The sequence below is a fragment of the Desmodus rotundus genome, chromosome 3, assembly GCF_022682495.2.
Source record: "Desmodus rotundus isolate HL8 chromosome 3, HLdesRot8A.1, whole genome shotgun sequence".
NCBI classification, from domain to species: Eukaryota; Metazoa; Chordata; class Mammalia; order Chiroptera; family Phyllostomidae; genus Desmodus; species Desmodus rotundus.
Window position 1 is genome coordinate 46,259,871 of NC_071389.1, and position 25,672 is coordinate 46,285,542.

General features: G+C 35.6%; 1 protein-coding gene across 2 annotated transcripts in view; it reads left to right on the top strand.

The window, feature by feature from the left end:
• PDE4B (phosphodiesterase 4B) overlaps nucleotides 1–25,672 on the top strand; it is a 513,377-nt gene that overhangs the window by 189,860 nt on the left and 297,845 nt on the right. The window lies entirely within an intron of this gene.

Genomic DNA, 25,672 nt, shown 5'->3' on the forward strand with positions numbered 1-25,672 from the left:
TTAAAACTCTTTTTTCTCTTCGCTGCTCTGCCTGGGTGTTTTCTTCTACCTTGTCTCCCAAACACTGATTTGATCCTGTGCTTCACCTAACCTACTGTTTATTCCTTCCAGTGTATTATTTATTTCAGATAGTACATTCTTTATTTGTGACTGGTCCTTTTTTATGGCTTCTATATCTTTTTTCATGCTGTTGAGTGTCCTTATAATCATTAGTCTAAACTCTTTATCTGATAAATTTCTTGCCTCCATTTCATCTAGTTCTTCTTCTGGAGAATTCTCTTGTTCTTTCATTTGGAGTCTGTTTCTTTGTCTTCCCATTATGGCTGCTTCTTTGATTTTCCACCTTAGTTGTTAAACTAATCAATGACATAGCCTCAGGCTGCAATCAGCAACCCTGATTAAGCACCACCAGCTGAGGCAGAGTAATTCCTGTGGGCAGGGCTATTGCTTTCCCTCAGGCTGATGTCACTTGGAGGGGAGTGGTCTGCCTGAGGAAGATGGCTTCTGCAGTATGGAGAATGACTCAGCACAGGGATCCTGGCCTCTGTACCTTTAATTCTATCTCCAGAGCCACCAACCCAAGACTATTCTCAAGTGTCTCTGGTCCACTCTTCTGTCCTTCTGCCAGAGCCCAGGGTAAGTGGCTACAAATGAAATTTTGTGTGTTGGCCTTTTAGGAGTCTCTCTGTGTCTCCAGCCATGTCTTCCTGGCAGACAGAAACTCTACTACTTTTCAAAGCAGGATGTTATCTGGGTTACTTTCCAGCTCTGGTACTGTAGGCTGGGGAGCCCAGCTTGGGGTTTAGACACCACACTTTTCAGGGGGAACTCCCTGGCCACTGAAATTTCCCTCTGGAACTTTAGCTGCACACCTATGGTGGCCCAGCCAACCCTCCTGCACCTCCTCCACACTCCCTACCAGTCTTACTGTGGTGAAGTGCTTTCTTCTGTCTGTCCTTGTTTATAAGGCTTCTCTCCAGCTAGTGTTCAGTAGGTTATTCAGGATGGTTTTTCTACAATTTAGTTGTAATTCCAGATTGGGGCTCGGAGCCAGTTAGTATAGCTTCCATTTATTCCTCTGCCATCTTGGATCCAACATATTAATTTAAATATCAATTAATGAAGTATTAAAATAAGTCTGGAAGAAGATGCTCATATCCACTAGACTTGGCCTACAACTTGATGTGTTTAGAAATAAAAGCTACCTAAATAAAAGTCTACATATAACATATAGTTACCATAGATAGGATAATAATTTATCATGTCTACAAACGAATAATTTTTTAATTCTACATATATTCAGTAGTGGTGGTAGACAACTGATTTTCTGTGGTCAAAAATGCATATGGAATCATATTGCTTTGCTAATTCAGCTTACTCTGTTTAAGCATAGACAGTATTGTGGAAATAGCAAAATATTTCCATATTTCTATAGATATCCTTGTTTTTAAAACATCATTTGTGACTTTGATGACCAGAAACTCTTTAGTAAATTATAAAAATAAAATGAACTAAGTCATTCCTTTCTAGTAAAAGTCTCTATATCATCTATTTCTTGGGTTCAGAAGCTCAGGTGTGGGCAACTACTATTTATCCCCTGATTATAACTGCCTGTGAAGTACAGAAATACTTAATGGTGATAAACCACTATTATTGAGATTTAAGAAAATTTCTATTCAAGAGTGCTTTCTATGAACCATTTACATTTCACCAATCATATATAATTGCATGTGGAAATTGGAGTCAAGTGGCACCATTTATTCCAGCTGTATTTTCAAACCATTAATAATTGGCACCTGAGTAGCTCTGCATAGATAATAGAATCTTCAAGATGGAAATTGCTTTTTTACTATTGTATGTTTGTGGGTGGGCAGTTTGGTATAATTCTTCTAGTTATTGACTAGGTGACCTGAGGTAGATTATTTAACCTCTCTGTGTCTGAATATCTTCATCTATAAAATAAGGAATTTATTGTAGCTAATTGTTTTAGTACAAAGTAAGACAAAACTTCTATCTAAAGAGTATGTCTTATGACTTTTAAAATTCAGTAGATAGAATGAATAGGCTTTAAGATTCAGTATTTTTTAAAGTTTATTTTGGAATTATAATTCACATACAATATTATATTAGCCTCAGGTGTACAACATATTGATTAGACGTTTATATACCTTATGAAGTGATCAATAATTTCAACTTTGCCTTCTTTTGCTTGTGTGGACACTAATGGAAATCTCAAGAAATTTCCAATATGAGAATAATATTCTTAAATCCCTTATGAAACTTAGAAATTATTTTGCAGGGAGAGCATCTTAGATGGTTTTCCAAATAATTCAATTTAAGATTAGTATTTGGAAATAAGTAGCATTATCAGACTTGAAATGATTCTGTTTTATAAAAGTGTCTATAGAACATAATCTTAAATTCGTGGAATATGCTTATGTTATACATTTATCCAAACAATATTAATTGAATGCTCACTGTATTCTAAGGCAGAATATAAATGTATATAAAATAATTGTAAAACTTTTTGATGTAGACTGTGATCTAAGAATAAAATGGTATAGGATGTAACAAATACATAATTTCATAATTTATAGTGATGAAACTACCTATAAAATTGAAAACAGCATTTCTTATTTTCTTGCTACTTTTGAGAGTAATTATGCTCCTAAATTAATGGTAGTAGGTCTTACTATTTCCACATTTAAATGCATCATAATATGATGATTTATAGTTATGATGAACTAATGAACAGTTTTGATGACCTGGTTATTACCTTCAGTGTCATTGCCTGGGGCTAGTTGTCTGCTGCATATTTTTATCTTGGTATTGCAATAACAACTAAGTGTATGAGTGCTTTTCCTAGCTTAGAAATCATTAAGAAACTGAAGCCTAATTTATTTAAAAATCATTTTTTAAATAAGCTTACATTTCACATAGAGTTATTTAAATGGTCTGTGCAAATTTATATGACGTTCTAGTAAATATTTTCCATTTATTTTATTTTTTATTGAATTTACTGGGATGACTTTTTGTGCATGACTCAATAAGACATTATTCGCATACTCTGTGTACTTATCCCTCCAAATCAAGTCTCTTTCTGTCGTCCTTTAACCTCCCTTTGCTCACTTCCACCTCTCCCACTCCTCCTCCCTCTGGCTATCACCATATTATTGCTGTGTCTATGTATCATACATATATATTTTTTCTTTCTTTTGTATTGTCTTTTGTTGCTTTTATTGCCTATACATTTCATTTCATAACATGGAATTATTGCCAAAACTAATCTCATGAAGACCCCTAATCATTTTTTTTCTAGGAGTTTTATATGTTCAGGCGTTACCTTTAAGACTTCAATCCATTTGGGGTTAGTTTTAACATATGGTGTAAGATAAGGGTCAAGTCTCATTCTTTTGCATGTGGATATCCAGTTTTCCCAGCACTGTTTGTTTATTTTTGTTGTTCAAGTACAGTGTCTCCATTTTTCCCCCACCCAGCCATCCCCACCTCCCATCCTTAATCCCTTTACTTTTTTTTTACCCAGCCCTTCAACCCCCTTCTCTTTGACAGCTATCTCAGTCTGTTTTATGTATCTATGCTTCTGTTTCTATTTTGTTAAATTATTTTGTTGATTATATTCCACATATAAGGGAGATCACATGGTGTTTGTCTCAAATTGGCTTATTTCACTTAGCACAATAATTTCCAGGGTCATCCATGCTGTTGCAAAAGGTAAGATTTTGTTCTTTTTATGGCTGAGTAGTAAATATATTTTTGAAAATTACTTTTACTATATCACATCCTTTGTAAATCAGTATTCTATGGGAGTTCCTTTGCATCCAGAAACAGGCCATTAGATATTATACATATAACCATACTCTTTTTTTTTTCCTACTGTATAGCACTAACCTAAATCTAAGCTGGAAGTCTGTTCAGATATGGTTTGGAGGACTAGTTAAATAGACAATACACTCAGAGATATAGGAGCTAAGCATACTTCTCTCATTCATTTGTAGGCACCATTCAAGCTTCAGGTGTGAATTCTTCAGTTTAAGTCAACTAGCCAACAAGATTCACTGAGTGGTCACTTGTGACTGAGACCTATACTAAACTGTATATAGAAGTCAAAGAAAAATACATCCATCATTATTATCAAGCACTTATTGATACACAGAGGCACAATTTCTCTGTCAAGAGTTTTCATTAATATTGGAAAGACTAGACATGTATATTTTAAAAATAAAATTTGGCCAGGAAATTTTGTTGCTGGCCAGCAATGCAGCTAGGAGGCCAGTTGCCAGAACATGTCATAGTTAGGTCAAAATAACAGACGTGCTACAGCATTTTGCTAGGTTCAGTAAGGTTCAGATTAAGGCAAGTGTCTGGCATCATAATAATGGAAGTCACATAAATGCACAAATAAATGGTGTCACTTACAGAATACCAAGAAATAGGACTCTTACCATTGGGTGAGTAGACTAAGTGGCTATATTCCTTTGGTACCTTGGAGAGCTCTAATAACCTCAGATTGTGTGTAAGGTTCTACAGAGGCTTTTCGTCCTCCTACCCTCAGGCATACTTGAATTGGTTGTAGCATTATTATAGAACTAAAGATAGTGAAAGCAGCTGTACTCCAATTTGTTGTGAGTAGACTGCATGGTGCTCGGATATCAACTTCATCCTATTAAAATCTTTTGGCCCTCACACTAGATCCTGGACAATATTTTTGGGTTACTCTAAGGTTGCTATGTTCCAAGAAAGACAAGTAAGCTTATCAGGGGTTCACAAGGTTGGCACACTTTCCCTCCAGGAAAGAATCATGTTTTTGGCTCAGACAGGAGAAGTGTTGCCAAGGACATGGTAGCATATGCACAGTTCTAATTAGTGGTACATTGTGAGGATTCAGAGAAGAAGTTGTTACTGAGGGCTATAGGACCTATAAAAGACTCCCCACAATAGCTGGCCCTGCAGTATGAACAGTTCAGACAATCCGGGATAAGAGAGAAGGAATTCCAAGTGGAGAAAATGATTAACATCAGCATTCCAGGGTCTGGGTAAGAGAATTGCAAGACAACATCTTTATTTTTTATTTTTGTGTGATAAGCATTTATGTATGTATTTTATTGAATTTATTGGTGTGACATTAGTTCACAAAACCGTAGAGGTGTACAACTCAATAAAACATCATCTGCACATTGCATAATGTGCCCATCACCCCAAGAAGAGTCTCTTTCTATCCCCATTTCCTCCCTTTTGCTCACCTCCACAAATATCCACTGTCTGTCCCCTCTGGCTATCACCACTCTGTTGTCTGTGTCTTCATGTAATATATAAAAATGTATAGGTTATATATTTATAAATATCAATATTACACATCATACATTATATGTGATATGCATAATGTATACTATATTATGTATGTAATATTCATATATATTTATGTATTTGTGTAACATAAATATATGACAAGTTAGTATATTATATATTACACATTGATATATCACAAATCAATATGTAATATAATATATAAACATGTATTATATATTTATGTCTTTGTGTAACGTGTAAATATATAGTATGTATAATAATATTTATATATAAATATATATACATCTTGCTTAATCCCTTCACGTAGCCTGTACTCCACCTGAGGGAGAAAACAAACATGCATGCATGAACCACTATTAAATAATCACCAATCACATAGTAAAGAATAAAGAGGTACAGTATAAACTTGACCGTGATGCTTTAGGATAAAGTCTTTTGAAGAAAGGGTCAATGTTGGGTAGAGCATTACTACCCAACAGGGTAGTAATACTCTGATTAGGGTAGTATACTACCCTAATACTACCCTGATTAGGGTAGTATTGCAGAGATTTTTCTCCTGATCTATATCACTCTTTTCTGTTTCTTATTGTATGTAAGTACTATATAAGTGTATGTTGTATCTGTTAACTGGAGGATTGGCCTCAGGAAGAAATGCTTATAAAATATAGGAAAAAACTTGTATACAGGAAGATCTGAGTGATACATATTTTGATAATCTCTTCTGGGGGTTATTTTTTAGCTCTTGTGCTGCCTACCGAGTACTGTACATGCTTCTTCCTGCTTCTTTAGGATTCTCCACTCTGAGAGGCTCTCTACACAAGTGTTCTTTATTAATGTGGAGTAGAGTTGCTTGCACTTGCAAAGAGTCCTAGAGGATAAAAATACAATCCATCATGGGCACAAATAATATATAAACACTATTTCAATAACATTCGATTAGATCTTTCACCAAGGCATTTCAGAATGTTTTTAAAAATACAAATCTAGCTTCCCAATATCTTGGAATACTTCAGAGGTTGTCTCATTTACTGCTTATCCAATCAGGTAGCCACGCAACCTGTATCACATCTCTGATGGCTGGTCACCAGACTCTGTGTAAATATTTTTAAAGATGGGAAACTCTCTTCCCAAGGCAGCCATTTCACTGTTGACTAACTTTAATATTTGGGAAGTTTTGCATTAAGCTAGTATCTATTTCCATAACTTTAAGTCTACTGTTCTGATTTATTTCTAGGGAGCTACACTAACTAGGCCAATTCACAAATTTATTAAAAAATATCTTGGCCACATAATATGTCTAAAGGATTTTATGGACCTGCAAATGATAAAGTTATTAATAAGGATATGTTTTTCCTCAGTAAGAAGATAGATTTTTAATAAATATTTCTTATATCAGTAGATGGATACACAGATGAATAAATTATAATGTTTTCTCTTTTTCACTATTAAATAATGAATAAACTCTTGATATGTAAGTAAATTTGGCATATTCCTTGATAAGAGAAGAATATGAGATGGAGTGTATTAATATTAATATCCTCTAGTGTGCTGATATAATCTTTATTGCATTTCATATCAGTATGAAAATTCAGGCATATACAATATATATGTATTTATTTTAAGTACACATTAAATTATAAATATGAATGCTGAATCAAAATATTATGTATGCATATAAATGAGCATATTTTAAAATATGCCTATATATAGCTTACCCTCAATAAAGTGCTTTACACACCAACTTTGAAGACTATGTGATAGAAGGCAGACTCAGAGATTTCTTAGCTGTTCAGATATATAGCCTCTCTAGGAAACCAGCATTTTAGTTGTTCATTACATCCTTGTTCTTTCTAATTGAATCAAGTGATTGCAATAGGACACCATTTAGGGTTTGGCTCAAGAACATGTTAGAATATATTGTTTAAAAAATAGGCTTTGAGACAATATTAAGAGAGGGTAACTTAAGGAATGATATGATAGGAATATTGTCTGAAAAACAAATTATAAGAAAGTTGTGTACTTTTTTTATAAAACCATAGGAAAATCCCACTGTAGCATAAAAAGGAGTAAATGTTTGAAACAATGCCAAATAAGCTAAAATCTTTATCTCTTTAGAGGCCTAATCACCCATTTGGAATACCACATATAATAGAAATCAGAGATTTTGTTAAGGTAGATGTTTTCAAAGAACACAATTCTACAGAAACAAAATTTAAGAAGTAGAATGAAAGAAAAAAAAAAACCAATACCTTTCCACCCTTCTTTACTATCTGCTATAAATTTAACAGGCTTGAAACTATACTGATTTTTCCCAGACTGACATTTCCATGAGATTCCTAATTCTGTTGATTACATGTTAATGCTCTGAGCCTCCCAGGCTGGCAAACTTTCAACGCAAACCTCCTTCTACCTCATTTCACAGCTAACTCGCTACCAAATTCACTTGATCTTCTGTTTGTAGTATCCACCACAAAAATTTTCCTATTGACTTAGGTACAGTAAACACTTAGGTCTTCTACCAACCATAGAGGTTATATTTGTTTAGTTTCATTGTGAGTTCTGGAAAATTTTAGAGTATTAAGTGTCAAGCTTAGGATAGTGAGTGGATTTTAGTAATTTTATTTTTACTTTCAATTTTTAAGAATCTTGTCAAATATATATGTTTCAGAATATAAACATTTAATAATATACATTTTTCCCTGATCCATGAAATGTTATCTCTTCACTGCCTTTCTTAGTCAGGCTTACAACTCCGAAAAAGAATTTTAAATATCAGTAGCATTTGGCCAATATTGCTTTATAGAAAAAGCATAAATCCAAGTTTAGGGTTTTTTTCTAAGAAGACTAGGAAATGCCCTTGAAGTACAATGACGTTTCTTTCTCAATGCTTTAACATAAACAGTAGAAGGGACAGTGAATGTGATCAGAACTCATGGGTACAATCTCTGCCTTGACCCAGGCTGGCTTTGGACCTTGGGTAGATTATCAGTCTCACTCAGAAGAGAGCTTGGACTTGATAATATCAATGGTTCCTTTCTAGACCTAGTAATGTTATCCCATATCCTCTATTATCTCCATATGGTCCTAATTAGGGGAGGTCTACTGGATGACAGCATAGCTTTGAGGCTAAGCTCTCAGGTTTCGGGAGTCAGGCAGTTTCATAGTTCTGCTAGTTATCGCACCAAAGGAAAAGGTACTTCTCAATGTCTTTGTTTCCTGATTTGTATAATGGCATTAATAGCATTTAATTTATAAGATAGTTGTGATAAGTTTACAAGCTCATATATAAAAAGTGCTTAGGACCCTGACTAGCACATAATACCTAGTATTTGTTTGCTATTATTGATATTCACATGAAGCACTCAGATAGTGCCTGGCGTATAGTGTACACTCAATAAAGTATTAGCTATTATTATTGTCAGAAACCCCATTCCAATTTCTGTAAGCAGTATTTCAGGCTTTGGCCAAACAAATGAACAAACAAAACACAGATGAATGGTAGTATATCCTCTAAAGACAGATCTATGTTCTTCACTTCAACAAAGAGACCCACACAACTGCTGGGGCAGACTGCCTCCTGAAGAAGGGTGCACACTTTGCTTTACAATGTCATGGCATGTGCCTGCAAAGGCTGATTACACAATACGTGGCTGGATAATCTTGCTTTTTCCCTTTTTTCAGCTGCAAACCAAGGCTTGCTTTGTGCCCCAGTGTTACTGTGAACATGCATGTTCACATTCTTAGCCTTTATTTTCCTTGTTACCTTTATGCACTTTTCTTTTTAGTATAATGACCCAATAAAACTTGAAAATATATAATTAGCTAGGAAAATTGCTCTAAGTTGGTAGAATATAATCTAATACAAGAGAGTTTGACTAGAAATGTTAAAATAAATATGATTTTTATTACAAATATTTTAAAGCAAATGTTTTTTTCAGCTTTTAATTGTTCAAATGTTTTAGATTAAAAGATGAGAAATGAAGAGTTTATTGACTCTTCTTTCCTAAAGTAAGACAACCCCAATATTAATTCTTATAAGTATTTACAAATAATACTTTTACTTTCTATGTTAATTTCAATTCATATGCTACTATAATAATCAGAATTATAGACAAAATATCTTCTTAATTGTAGTCATCATAACACATGCACATAGAATCATGAAATATTTTAACTATTAAATTTAGGATATTTTGGTTTTATGATCTTAACCTTGAAATGGCCAGTTCTAATTACTCATTTGGTGATCATTATGATAAATCATATTTACTTGAAATACAAAAGTGCTTGCAACCAGCATTCATTTTGTTGCTCACTGGACATTATTAACCTTAATTCCAGAAGACTCTGCGATAGTAAATAACATATTCAAGTGTAGTGACAAAATTGGTATTTAAATCTGGAATTCTATTGCTAAATTCTGCATTTACAGATATTAAAAATAAATAGACTAATACAGTTGATTAGGTAATAGTAGATAGGGTATAACACTCTTTTGCCATGGACTAATGAAGTAGGAATTAATATCCCTTCTTCTTTACTCTTACCTGGCATTCCTTTACAGAGAAGGGCAGTGGATAGAGCAAGAGGGCAAGGAGGCATTGTCCAGGAGGGACATTGACTCACAGTCAGAAAACATGGTGTAGCCAGAAGGAAAGCAATCTCCCATTGGTGCAACTTTGGTGCAGTACACCCGAAATATAAAATCAAATTCATATTTTTAAATTCAGTAATCTTTGAAATCGATAGTGTAGAGGAAAAATGATATATTTCAGTGAGTCATATATATCTTTGCATGTGTGTGTTTGTCTGTTATTCCAGAATTTGGCTGCAGCCTGCAAGTAAATTAGCACTTGTTTTTTTTTTTTTAATTATTGATCAGCTGCCTGTAAGGTTCATTTTCTATTAATGCAGAGCTGGAATTGTGTCTTTTTTTTTTTTTATCTCTTTAGTTCTTGATGAACCCCATATGGTTCTGGTGCTCACAGCTCTTCAATAATTCAAGCTTGTCATGGAAAAAAAGTCAAGTTTTAAGACTATAGATCAGTGGTTTTCAAATTTTTCCTATCAGCAGTAGAAATATTTCTTCAACTTAAAGTATAAAATTATAATCAGGACTCAAACTTTTAAAACATATTTAAACAGCACTGCTTGGTTTGCACATGAGAAGGATTATAACTCCACGGTCCCCCCAACTTTTACTCCCTCTGTGGTGGCCCCAGGGGAGGCTTCTTAAAATCCTGGAGGTTCTATTGTGCAGAATTTGATATATGTGGAAGGAGGTGGTACAATGATGAGTTAAATAGAATGTAGTTCTGGCTCAGGGCCTCACCACCAACTGGCCTTGTTAGCATGAGCATGTTGTACAATTTCTCTAAATGTTGTTTCCTCCTCAGTGAAAAAGGGGATAGAATGGTGTCCACTTCATAAAATTGTCCTGAGAATTAAAGTAACGCATGTAAAGTGCTTGGAACATATTATTACTGATGTCAATGTTTAATGATCTGTTCGGAGACATACTTTACAGTGATACAGGGTCGGTAGTATAATGAAGTGGTAGAGATAATGCTACTCACAGTAATTATGGTCTTCCTTATGGCAGACTTGAATGTTTCAAATTGTAATCCTGAGATGCTATAGTTTTTGTATTTTTTAACTCTAATATTTGTGCAAAGACATATATTAAATGCTCCCACTTTGACTAATAAATTGCAAAGTATTATTTAAGATGCTGAACTGGTGAAAATCCTTGGGATGCTGTCTATTTTCTTTGATGGTACGTACAAACATTTCAAATAATGTCACAAGGGCAAGATTTCCGTGTGCAAGTAGACTCTCTATTCCATTTAGGGTACAGTCTCCAAAGTAGAGGTTTAGGTGCCATGGTATCATTTATTTAATCCGTATTAAATAATATATTTTGTTTCTGTGTTTCCTCTCTCCCTTTCTTTACTTCTTCCCTTACTTCTACTCTATATCAAACACTGTTTGAATGATGAAGTAAAAAATAAAATGGGTGTCATAGCCTAAGAGATCACTTTAAGCTCAACACTGTGCAACAAACTTTTCAGCAAAAACATCGTTGAGAACTCTCTAGAAGAATGCATCCTACAGGACAGTATGGACAGAGTGGAGCAGTGAATACTTTACTTTACTCACCCTCTCTCTCTGCATCCACCAAACCATCTTATTTTTCATGGTCTCTATCACCTGGCCCCTGGCCCAGGCTCTCCTTGCTCATCCTGCTTCTTTGAGAGCTGCATGGAGCTCCAAGAGGGTGGTGCCTATTGACCACTAACTCCCAGGCCTACTGCATGCTGTTCTTCAGTAATTGAGTGTAGTAAGAGGTCCCTTCTTCAAAATATACATGCCTCCAGGAAGTAGTATACTCGAGAGTATTCTTTGATTTTTAGTTAGAACCTTAGCTGGAATATGTTAGCAGCCAGCTGAAAGCAAGACTGACTCAGGAAGGATGCCAGAGAGCAGGTAGATGTGCCAAATGAGAACAAAAGCTCCCAACCTAAAAACATGGGAGGAGCAGGAGAAGAGGCTGAAAGTAATTTTTTTTTTTTTTGGTAATTTTGTCTTAAGCTTTCCATTCAAATCATCTTGTGCTATTAATATTAAATGTTTGGTTAATTAGCATTTCAAAAAGGTAGAGACAATGGGTGATGCTTCTGTGAATCACCCACTCCAGTGAATGACAGATTGACTAACCCAGTAACACAGGTCCCAGCCCCACCCCTGCACTCGGTTTAACAGAATTGTCTCCCCTAATCTCGATCTTTCTGTGCTTCACTGCTAATCCATGTTACAAGTTTCTTGTATTTCTTTTACTGAATCCTCTTTTTTCTTAACCTTTTGTACCTTTCTAGGTTTTGTATTTCTTTCTCCCCCTTTGTGAGTTAGCTTCTTTCTTCTTTTTCTCTATGTTTTGCATACCCTTTACTCTTTTCTATATGTACCATGAATGTTGAATTGTGTGTTTAAAATATTAACAATATTTTATCATCAAGATTTATATGTCATCAAAATTTATAACTCCTAGATTTCCCTTAAATAATGTGTGTTGAGAGTTTTAAATTTCATGTTTCAAAGGAGAGGAAAAGGTAGTTTGCTTGTTTTTTACTCCCTTTGGACTCAAGTTCAGAATATTTCAGTAGAAAAAGAATCATCAGCCCTAATTTAAGTTGTTATTTTAATGTAATTAGACAATACATTTAATGTATACATGGTATTATAGACTACTTCTGGGTTGCCTAGTTCACTAGTTTTATGCCACAAAATGTTATGAATTGGCTTAACTATAGAAACTATTCTCTAAAACATATAAAGGGTTAGGAGATAGGAGAAAGTATCCAGACATTGAACAATTTTGTACATGCCTCAGCCTGCAAACTCACTGAACTCACTTAGTTCTTTTCCCTTTTGTGCTTTGGAAGACCCACAGCATTTCTAGGAGCTCATGCTGTGTGTGCTGACTCTTGAAAGTAATCATATTTCTGTTGTATTGCTACCTCTGTTCAGCTCCATCTACTCTAGTTTTTCCTCTCTGGTCCTGAAGATTTGATCTGACCATTCACTTTTGCCTGGGATATGCCTCAACTGGTCGAACACTGTTATTTCTGTTTGCCAAAGCATCCACTCCCCCTCCCATTGATAGAATTGGGGGAGATTACTTTTTCTCTTTTGGGTCACCATTCTATTTCCTCTTTTCTGGTATCTCTTTGCTAGATAGGAGCCTCAATCTATCTGAGTCCTTTGGCCCTCTTTGCATCTCAGTCTTCTAATACTTCCTTGCATTATACTCTTATTTTATCTAGTTTGGATCATTTCCTGGCATCAGTGGCAAAAATGGGCTAAACTAAAATTAGTTTAATTAAAGATTGGCATTATTTTCAATAATAAAAATATTTTTAAATTTCAAATTGTAGTAGAAATTATTATGGAAGATATTTTTATCACTGGGTAAAATTATGAATCAGAAAAATGTTATTAAAAAGAAAATAAAACATATTGAGGCTCCCCTTTTATCTTTATTCAACTTAAGTCTAAATTGTACAGTAAATCAAAAACAGAATTAAAAATCTTCTGCACAGCTAAAGAAACTATCATCAAAATGAAAAGGGAACCAACTGTATGGAAGAACATATATGCCAACAGTACATTGAACAGGGGTTTATTCACCAAAATATATAAAGAACTCATATGAATCAATACCAAGAAGACAAACAATGCAATTAAAAAATGGGCAAAGGACCTGAATAGACACTTCTCTAAAGAGGACATACAGATGGCCCATAGGCATATCAAAAAGGGGTCAACATCACCAGATATCAGAGAGATGCAAATTAAAACCACAATGAGATACCATACCACCTCACTCCTACCAAAATGGCTATCATTAATAAGTCAACAAACAACAAGTGCTGGTGAAGATGTGGAGAAAGAGGAATCCAAGTGCACTGTTGGTGGGAATGCAGCCTAGTGCAGCCACTGTGGAAAACAGTATGGAAATTCCTCAAAAAATTAAAAATGAAACTGCCCTTTGACCCAGTGATCCCACTGCTGGGAATATACCTTCAGGATCCCAAAACACCAATTCAAAAGAATTTATGTACCCTTTTGTTCAAAGCAGCACTATTTATAATAGCCAAGATTTGGAAACAACCTAAGTGCCCATCAGTGGATGAGTGGGTAGAAAGAACTGTGATACCTTTATACAATGGAATACTACACAACAAAAAAATAAGGCATTCAAACCTTTTGCAACAGCATGGATGGAACTGGAGACTACTATACTAAATGAAATAAGCCGGTTAGTTGGGGAAGGACAAATATCATATGATCTCAATTATAAGTGGAATCTAATGAACAAAATAGAACCAGAGGCATAGAATTGTGGAATAGATTGACAACTGTAAGAGGGGGTGGGGAGGTAGGGACTGACTAAAAGAAGGTGAAGGGATTAAAGAATTTAGAAAGAAGGAAGAAAGAATTTAGTTAAAGAATTTAGAAGAAGGACCCGTGAACATGGGCAAAGGTGTGAGGATTAACTATGGATATGTGGGGTGGGCTGGGTGGAGGGGGTGAAGGGGGAAAAATTGGGGCAACTGTAATAGTATAAATAATAAAACATCAAAAAATTAAAAAACCCAGAAGAGATTAATTAAATAAAATGCTTTAAAGAGCTTTGCTAGAAATTTGAAGGATTTATACAATTTGGGTAGAGAAAAATTGGGGAGGATCTCCAGAAGCTCAGAACTGAAAGAATAAGGGGTCATAGTGTGGTGGAATAAAAATGGCATATGTTGGTTTGGCACAGGGCTAGAGTGAGATGTGTGCAGTAAGCGGGATTCATTTATTTAGTCATATATTTAAAAATTATCTAGTTGCTTTTACCTTGTGCCAGTCATTGTAGTAGGTTTTAGTGTTCCAGTGGTAATGAAAAACATACAACATAAAGTATATTCTTATGTAGGTGTTAATTGAATTATTATACAAAAAATTAATGATAAACCATTCAATACAGTTTTGCAGGGAAAGAACTTGGAGTCATAAGAGTGTGTAGCTGAGGGTCTTGATATCTCAGAGAAGAGGTCCATGATGAAATGACATTGACCTAAAATATAAAGTAGGGATAAAGAGAAAATTCTTTTTTGTTTTGCCAAAAAAGAAGATTGACAACCCAGTATATAGGGAGTAGTTGAAAATATGGGAGGAAAAAAGATGCCTGAAAGATATTTGAGATGGTAAAAATAGGAAAGAAAGTTGTAGGATTTTAGGTGGGATTTCATATTTTGGGTGGTGTTTTTAAGACATGAAAAAATGTTGAAATTGTTTAGCAAATAAGCTCTCAAGCAGGGATTGAACTGGTGTAAGCATTGCTTTAAGAGTAGGAAAAGGCTAAATAGGTCAGATGGAAAATCACTACATATTAGCAGACATAGAGTAATAAGGTCATGAATCAAACCTTATTACTTATTTTTTCTTGTGAAAATTATCCTGTATGTGTTTTCAGTTTTTGTGACATATTTTTATTCCTTTTTTAAAAAAATGGAGTTGAGCTTGTGTATCTCAGAATTCATATGTTCAGTGAAATCTCCCCTATTCCCTTGGGAAGAGTTATAGCCTACTCCCCCAGAATCCCACAGAATTCTATTTCTACTTCTGTTAGCTCACACTCTATGAAATAATTATTTATATTCTTGTTTCCTAAACTGTTAACTTCCTGTGAGCTGTGAGAATTGTTATTTATTTTACATAGGGCATATAACAAAGAGTTTGAGAAATAGTGGACAGACAGTGGATATTGTTACTGATTGATTGCTTAAATGAATAGAATCAGCATTTGCAATTTCTATATTTTTTCCTATGTAGCCTATCTTGTTCCCTAAATTCTTAATGTATCTTCATGTAAAAGACTTTATAATTTGAGAAGAGCCAGTACTTTTTCTTGTTGAAATCAGTTGCATTCCTAAAGCAGAAAGATGGATTATTTTTCAAGACAAAAGGTAAGTGGTGAATGATTTATCAAACACTATATTTAGTTTATATTATGGTACATATCAAAATCATTTCCTGTTTTTCCATTTTTGGTGGCTCGTCTCAGAGATCTCCAATGATACTGCTCACTTTTCTCTCTTTATCTATCTATCTATCTATCTATCTATCTATCATCTATCGTCTACCATCTATCTATCATGACATACATATGTGTACTTGAGCTAAATAAACAGGTTTTAATCTTGTTTGCTTCAATTAGCTGTGACTCAAAAGAGCCATATAGTCACTGAGCCTCAGTTTATGCATATAAAAATAGTGAATAATTTCTCCTGCCTTGTGGAGTTATGGCAAGATTAGAAATAATATCCATAAGGTATTTCCTTTTTGATGTACAATATATAGTGGCTATTAATGTTATTGTACTTCTATAGTTATAACTAGGCATAAATGGTGATTGCTTTCCATAACTAAATTAATGGTTCTAATCAACTTTGGTGGGCATTTAAGAGGAGAGTCTAATTTCAGATGTTGCCTCTTTAAGAATGGAGTTTGGGATGATGAAGTTGAGATTCTGCATTTCCCTACTTTCATCCCCTATCCACACTGAAACCTTTAGGATAGAGGGTGAGATGGATCTTCCTTTTAGGGGAGATACTTGCACCATCTGAACACTGGCTGTTGCTGAGACCCTATGTCCATCTTGAAGTCTTTTCAACTACGAAGACTTTTATATTGGGAGGAAGAGTGCTTTCTGGTATTGGTTTGTTTCTATGCCCAACTGCTAACACATAAAACTTTTAACAGAGGGCTTCAAGGACTCTCAGACCCTCACTATCATGCAGTGGTAAAACAAGCGCCCTGTTCTCTTAGAGGAACCTCAGAATGTCTTATAGTTATACCTAATTCTGTCTACTTCCTTAGCCAGCAGTGAGAAGGGGTCAGGGGACAAAAATGCATCTTTTTTCCCCACTCCTACAGAGAAAGGCTATGTAGAAAAAATAGGCTGGATATTACAATTCTTTGCTGCATTAGCAGATTAAAATGATAGGTGACTTCTCTTTGATAAGCTAGGTACTTAGGAGGGAACATTGTATTTGGGGCTGTCTTTTTAGTAAGAAGACTATGCTCAGGCACATGGTGTTGGAAAATAAAGAAGGGGTAGAGAGTTTGATGAAATGAATGGGAATAAAATCTGGTGCATTTCTAACAGAGCACAAAAATGTAACCTGTAATGCCTGATGTTTTTTTAATGCAGCTTTAAAGAAGTAACTTTACTCGGGAAATACAATTTTTGATCAGAGAGAGCAAAGATATAGAAGAGATTTTTCAGTTGGGTCTTATGTGTAGAGAGGACCTTAGGTATTTTCATTGTAGCAGCCATTTGGGTATTGAGCTCAGGGTATTGAGGAAGGGGAGGGAGAGGAAGGGAGCCTTATGAAAAGAAATGGGAAAGACAAAAATACCTGTTCATTTGATAATTCTACTTAAATTTTGATGTGCCTAATCTTCTTGGTTTAACAGCTCCATTCTTTAAAACCTTTCAGCCCTGCCCCCTTTTTGCCCAGAATTGGTTAGATTGGAAGTGGGTAAGGTGTGGGAGCATCCTCAAAATGATTTGTTGAATGGGCTAATTCCTTCTCTAAAACTGACCCATATTAACATTGTGTTGCACATCAAAGCTTTGGGGTGGTTGTAGCTACTTATTTCTTGGGCAAACATGTTAAGCAAGAGTTTAGAGACCGTGATGGCCCAAAGATAAACTGCTGGCCTACATCCTAGTTAGAGAAATGTTGTTTAAAATGACTCAATTTTAGTAGTTGGGTTCTAAGATTTTTTTCCCAATATTCACAGATGTGAAAAAATATTGCAGCATTTCCCTAGTAGACAAATTGGTACTTGTGTACTGACAGTACCCTTTGATAGTGGTTTGTTCCACATTATTGTCCAACAATCATTAGTATAGCCTCTGAAGGTTTTTGTCATTAAATTTTACCAACCTCTCTCTCTTTCCTTTCTTCTTTTTCCCCAAACTTAAGACCCACCTATATACCAGTTTTTGCAGCTTCTACAATGCAACATGCTGTTCTTGCCTATGCTATACCCAGTGTTTGGAATATTCACTTCTCCACTTGCCTCACTGTACTGAATTCTCAAGACGGGACTCAATATCCTATAGGAAGTGTGGTCAGTTGCAGGATGAAGTCAGAATTAACTGTCTGTCTTATGAGCTCCAGTGAGATTTCTGTGCTTCATAGCATTTACCACAATATTCATACTGCTCCCCTCTTCTTTGGTCAAAAGTAACTTGAAGAGGCAGATCATGTTTTATTTTTGCATCAATCTGTGTATCTATCTAGTCAAATCTAACTTATTATTTGACATTGTGTCTGACTCACTACGTAACCAGTAGGTTGAAAGAACAAATGAATATGTGAATTTCAAGTGCTTTACATAATGGATATATGATATGTAAATGTTAAATAAATATTTTAAAGGAGGTAGTTTTTTGAAGAATAACAAATTCCCCAATTTTATTTTTAATACAAAAGTTTGAAAGGAGTACATGGTTTGATTAGCCATTTTCAAAGGCATTGTCATACATGGAAGTCACTAATCATGCAGGAGGTCCTTTTCAACCAACTTCTAGTGATTCCACCCCCCAACACCTTCAATTTAAATACTGTATTTTTCAGACTATAAGACACACTTTTTGCCCCCAAATTTAGGAGGAAATGGGGTGCGTCTTATAGTCCAAATGTAGCTTACCTGGCTTGCTGGGGGGCAAGGGGCAGCGGTTTTCCTTCTCTAAACCCTAGGAGTGTCTTATGGTCTAGTGCATCTTATAGTCCGAAAAATACAGTAAACATTGAAAGTCTTTGTATGGATAGTAGAATGGTTCCTATAATACTTACACTGAAATACCTAAAAACAAAGGTGTTTTAATATTAATATTTGATGACAAAAGATAGCATAGGTACCTTTTCTTCGTGTGTTTTCCAAAGAAAGAAAATAAAACTATTGCTATTTAATTTATGATATGTTTTAACATTGATAGATGACAGAATAATGCTGTATTTGCTTATCTGAAGAAACTGGATGTTGAGGCCCAGTATACCTTAATTCACGGGTTCATTACTACATATATAATGGCAGAAATTCTTCTCATATGTCTGAAATACATTTTTGAATGACAGATTTACTTACCGAATTTGAGGGAAATAATAGTAAGTTAAGACAAAGTAGGGGGCATGGTCAGAGCTGGGAAAACAAATTCGTAGAGTACAACGAAGTGAGGTAAGATTCTGAGCCCTTCACTTTGAAAGCACTGAGAACTCAGTATGTTACTTAACCTTCCTGACTAGCCCCCTTCCCCATCTGAAACAAGCTCATAATGCTACCTAGTTCAGGCTGTTAGGAGGTTTGAAGAAGATCACACAGGGAAAGCAGTCAGCTAGTTTCCAGCACACAGCAAGTGCTCAATAAAGCACTGTTTTTCTTGCATTCATTTCCTCTCTGTTCTTGAGGCAGCGGCTTTTGAGTCAGATGATCCACATTTAATAAGACACTTCACTGGCATTGAAAAGATTCTGATGTACTAAGGGAAGAAAATTTTATTGAAAAGACTAATTATTTTGTATTATCAAAAATAGACATAATTGTTAATATAAAAATAGATGGAATGGTGATTACAGTTAATAATACTGTGTTAATACTTCAAAGTTGCTGAAGGAGTAGATCTTAAATGTTCTCCTCACAAAAATAATTTGTAATTTTTTGACATGCTGGCAGTGTTAGCTAACACTGCGGTGATAGTCATTTTGCAATACATTATATTATAAGCATATGAAACCAACATGTTGTATACATTTAATCTACAGAATATTATTGTCAATTATAACTTAATAAAACTAGAAAAGTTGACTATCCAATGCCTATGAAGTTTTCCAGCAGAGTCAGTAGTATGAGTCCCCCAAATCAAATCGGAACTGTACTCTAGCAATGGCATAGCTCTTCGCAGTGTAGTCTACACATTACTCTACTTTTGCTGTGTGAAAAATATGTGTTCTTTTCATGAATGTGGGATTATAAATATTCTCATGTGATTCTGAGTTTAGGCTGTGCATTGAGCTTTAAGGGGCCTCATAAAGGAAAAAGGGGGCCAGATGGATCAGTGTGCCTCCTGTGTGTTTTACTGAGTACCTGTGTGTTTGTGCTTTTTGAATAAAAGTAAGTGTGAGCCTCTGCCCTTTAACAATAGTTCTTTAGAGCCTTTAGAAGAATTAAAGAAAGTTCTTTTGAATTTTTTGACCATAGAATGTAGTCATAAAATAAGAAAAAAATAAAGTGAAATGGAGACATTAACTAACTGGATTTGTTTCCCTGTTTCAGTCAATCTGTGTTGAATCTTTGAGCAAAACTGGTTGAGTGGCTTACATGACAGGCCTCCAAGTCAATGGAAAATTTCCCAAGCTCATGCTGGTTAGGAAACAGAAGGCCTCTTTTAAAGGAGTGCAAAACTCAGCACTTTGGGTTTCATTGAACTGGTTTAGTGGTTTCTACTTATATAACTTCCATATGGAAACTTAAGGGGGACATGGAAACTAAGGCTTTTTATTGTACTACCTGAGAGCAGCTGCTGTTTCAGGGATGTCTGTTCAAGTGGTCCAGGACCCTGAAGAGCTGGGAGTCAATTCTATTTGTTTCCTGAAAAGCTGGATTTCTTTCCCAAAGACCAACAGAAGTAATCAAACTTACAGAACTTATTTCCAAGGGCAGTAAGAGGAGAAAATCCAGTTTAATCTTGTTTACAAAGTTCAGGAGCTCTTGGAACTGGTTATTTCACCTAAAAATCAGCAAAGGGTCCAAACAGAATGAAAACCAAATGGGCAATAAAAGGAAATGGGTGCTGTACTGAAACGTGGGTAGTTCAATAATTTGTTTTTCTTTTGAAATAGTCTAGAAGTAAGTGAGAAAATTAGGTTGAGCATTGTAAATTATAGACAGCTAGGGATGATGATTAGCAAGGACTAAGGATGTAGTCTTGAAATTAAAAAAAAAAAACTGTCACTTGGTTATAGGAGGGCATTGAGAATCATTTAAGGTTGGCTAAAAATTATGCTAAGCTTTTTGCATTCATTTTCTTATCTAATTTTCTCACCAATTCTATGGAGTAGTGAATTAGAAAAACTCCGTTTTCTACCCTCCTGTGTAGGGAAAAACCTAGTTCTTTCCTACCGTGAGTTTCTTCCTTGTGAGTCTCCTTTACCACTCATACAAAACACCAGTCTTGATCACCAAATGTGTGGAGATTCTTCCCCACACCAAGCAATTTTCTGTGGCACTAGCTGGGTGTCCCACAATTTAACTCAATTCTGACACTATTAATCTTGTGATAACACCAAATTCCACGGGCTAAGGTCTCTGGATTACAAGACTGTACCCTCTCCCCATTAGGCCCTAACAAACACACTTCAGGCACCAGTCCCAAGCCCAGGTTGTCACTGTGTTTTGGACCAACCGGCTACAGATTGGAGGTTCCAGAGACCCCTTCCTCAAGTCTGATAATTTGCTAAAGCAGTTCATAGAACTCAGGGAAAACACTGACACTTTGCAATTTATTACAAAGGGATATGGTAAAGGATTCAGATGAACATCCAGATAGAAGTGCATAGGACAAGGAATATGGGAGAGCGGGGGAGAGCCTCTGTGCCCTGTCTGGGCGCACTGCTCTCTCAGCACCTTCGTGTGTTCACCAGCCTGGAAGCTTTCTGAACCCTGTACTTTGGGGTTCTATGGAGCCTTCATCGGGTAGGCAGGATGGATTTTTAACCCCGTTTCATCCCTTCTTCCCTCTCTGGACAATGAGGTAAGGTAGGGCTAAATATTCTAAGCTTCTAATCATGGCTTGTTCTTTCCAGTGACCAGCCCACATGCAGGAATGGTCCAGGAGCTCACCCCAAGTCACCTTATTAGAACAAAGGACACTCCTATCACCTGGGACACTACAAGGGTTTTAAGAGCTCTGTGTCAGGAACTAGGGGCAGAGAGCCAATGTGGATTTTCCATTATCTCACTGGCAGGAATTATTTTAACCTTATTTTAGCTTCTGAAGAAACCAACGGAGATATGTAGTGTCTTCTGAAGGTCACACAGCTGAGGAGTGGATCCAGGATGGAATACTAGGGATGTCTCAACCTCTTTCCAATGCACCATGCCATATTTTGAGGAGTTTATTCTTTATCTCTTATTTGTATGTATTTACAAATGGTAAGAGCCAGTTGATCTAGTCTCTAAAGATTGACAGCAGATTAAAAAAAATTTTAAAGACTTTCATGACAAAAAATTTTGATTATGCCTTTGAATAAGTTTCTACACTGGTGGTTATCTGTTGTGAAATTAAAAAAAATTACATTTTAAAAGAAAAAATATAATGAACTGTTTGATAACTGAGCAGCATTTTGATATGCTGCCTTAGGAATCCTACAGCTGGTTTGGATTGCCTTAGTAGAGAGATAATAAGCTCAATGTTTTTAAAGCACCGTATTTTTTAGACTGTAAGATGCACTGGACCATAAGACACACCTAGGTTTTAGAGGAGGAAAATAGGAAAAAAAAAACCTCCACTCTATCGCCGTCCCCAGCCCCCTAATAGCAAGCCAGGTAAGCTACATTTGAACTATAAGATACACCCACATTTTCCTCCCAAATTTGGGGGGGTGCGTCTTATAGTCTGAAAAATACAGTAAATGTTTGAAAGATCAGCTATATCTTTAATTAGATAAAACTTTCTGGACTCACAGTGAACAGATGAATTTGATAAAAATGTTAAGTTGATTAATTTGACTATATGTTATAGTTCATAGTATTATTATATTCAAGTCAAAATTCACATGGTCAGCAAAGTTGCATTACATTTCTTTTATGCACTGTGAGATGTAAATGAGATATTTCCTTAACCAAAACTGAATTATAACCCAGTGAGGGAAAGATAAAATTTTTAGAATTTTGCATAAAGATTTTTGTTAAAAGTTCCACATTACCTTGCTTCATGCTATCATGTTCTGAATAAAATTTTATCTTTCCTTGAATTTTGATATTATAGACATCAGCTATTGAATTATTCTGTTAACTGCCATTGCAGTTAACAGAATAATGCAACTTTTATGAATTGTAAACTTTAATAACTACTGGTTCTAGCTCTAAAAATCAAAAACTGAAGTTACCCATTTCCTGTATAATGATAGATTTTTAGGTCCCTTGCTACTAGAATAACTAACCAATATACAGGGTCTGACACAAATAATGCCCCTTTTTTATTACAAAATCATAAACATGTAATTCTGTAATATAACCATATCACATTCAAGCACACCATATGACATTTTAAGTGAAATGTTCAAGTTGAACATTTATTACACCCATGTTATTACCCTACCAACCACACACGAGCAGGCCTTACTTCTGCCAGACCCTGTCTATATTAGACTCACTTGCATTCTAATTCCAACCACAGTGTATAGGTGAATCTCTTGCTAAGAGTATGTCTGTCTCAAGATAGAGCTTTAACTCAGCACTTACAGCTTGTTCTAGACTGGTTTATCTTCTTTAATTCATTTCAATTTAAAATTTCAAAATAGTACTTGGTTCTCAAATTTTTGTTTCTTGTGTTTGAAGCCTAATCCAATTCCACTAGCTTCCCAGACACAATGCTGATTGCCAAAGAGAAGTTGTCCTTAATTCAGTCAGATGTATGACCAAATCCCTAAGATCCTACAAATATCTCCTTCTAGCATGCTTTATTAAAATGATTGATATAGAGATTTCTCCTGCCAAAATATTTTCCTGACAACTGCTTCCAAATTGTATCCAAGAACGTAGCTGGAAGTTCATTAAGCATTGATCAAGTGCTCACTATATGAGAGGTACTCTTTAGGGGCTGCACATACCTAAGAGCTTGGTCGTCCTCAATGACCGTGATGCTCATGTTATGGTAGGGGACAGAAGCCTAAAGATGTAATGCTTGTAGACTGTTGTAAAGAGATAAAAGTTCAATCAAAGAAGAGATGTTCTTGCAAACTGAGTCTTGAAGAGTGAAGGAGGTAATGGGAATGCGCATGACAGGCAGTGGGGCAACAGACACGGACACAGATGCTGTGCTCAAGGAGCTGTGTGCAATCCAATAATGCTGAGCATGGAAGTGAGGGAGCTGGCAAGTGGAAGCAGAGCAGGCTGCTGGAAGGAGACCACGACTGAGGCTGGAAGCCACACTGGGGACCCAGACTTGATTTTGTTCATGATGGTGGTGCTTCTGAGTGCTTTTATTTTTAGCTAAATCATCCTCTAACAGTGGTGCCAAGAGACACTTGAAATGGGCAAACCTGGAGGCAGGGAAACCAGTTAGGAAATGACTGCAAATGGTGTAAGATGGAAATGAGGAAGATTAGGATGAAGTCTGTGGTGATAAAATGGGGAGAGGAGACAATTTAGAGAATTATTTAATAAAGTTATAAGACATGGAGAATTCTAAGTGCTTACATGAAAGAGAAAAACAAATCCAGGTTTTGTGGGGACTGAACCCTAGAGTGCAAAATTATGAATTAAAACAAGGTACAAAAATGTTTACTTAAAGTTACAAAAGAAACCACAAAGTTACACATTTGAAAAAGTGACGAAACCCACAAACTTCACAGGACTCAGGAAGACAAGTATATCTCATTAAGCACAAACTAAATGTATCACCACCTGAACATCCCTTTAGCCACATCACAGAACCATTCCCATTTTTACTATCTCCCGACCCAAAGAAATATCACACAGGTGAAACCAGAGTAGAAAGACATTTAGGAGAGAGTAGGATGTATTCCAGGACCCTTGTTTCTGGTAGTAAATTGAGCAATAGTGTCAAGTGAGTAGTCAACATAGATTTAAACTATTCTTATTTTTTTCTTACCTGCACAGAATATTTTAAATTTTTTATCAAGAAGATTATGAATTATCAGGAATTACATGTTTTTGACCTGATGGATAGAGTAATGATTATAATTGTTCATAGTGAGGAGTGGGAAAGGCTGCCTAGTAAGGAAAACATTTTTGTAATGTTGCTTCACAAAGAATACTATCTCCCCCAGTATTTATTCCTTTTTATACAGTGTTTAATAAAGCACCCCATTATATTCACAGACAGTAGGCTCAGGTATGGTCTTTAAGAACCAAAAGGCTTGGAACTTATGAATCAGTGCAGATAAACTTCTCTGAACTTTAATTAGATTTTAAAAAATCTAATTGAGAACTATAAGCAGAATCAAGAGAGCAAAACTAAGGATTAAAAGGATTTTGTGAATTGCTTTAGTTAGAGAGTAACACATTTTAGGTTTACAGCATTAATTTTTGTGATTATGTTTGTACTTGTGAGACAACTGGTCATTCTAGTGTGAAATACGGTAAGATTTGGTGAAATGTGATATTTATGAAGCTTCCTATCTCTACTTTGAGACACAGTACAACTCTCAGATTAAGTGGAAGGACCTGGAGCCTGAATGACTGAATTGGACTCACAGGCTTCACTGCTTCCTGGTTGTATTTAACCTCTTTGTGCCTCGGTTTTAGCATCTGTTAAATGGGGATAATAACATCTACCTAACTCGATTGTTGAGTGGATTATAGTTGTCAAGGAATACAAAGATCTTAGAAGCAACGCTTGGCATAAAATAAAAAAGCATTCTATAGGTGTTTTATTATTTTTGTTTTCCAAAGGGAAGGAGCTGTAGTTTTCCTTAGGATGGGCTAGAAGTACCTGTACAACTGAGGAGCTGGACCTCCAGCCTTTATTGCAAGCCAC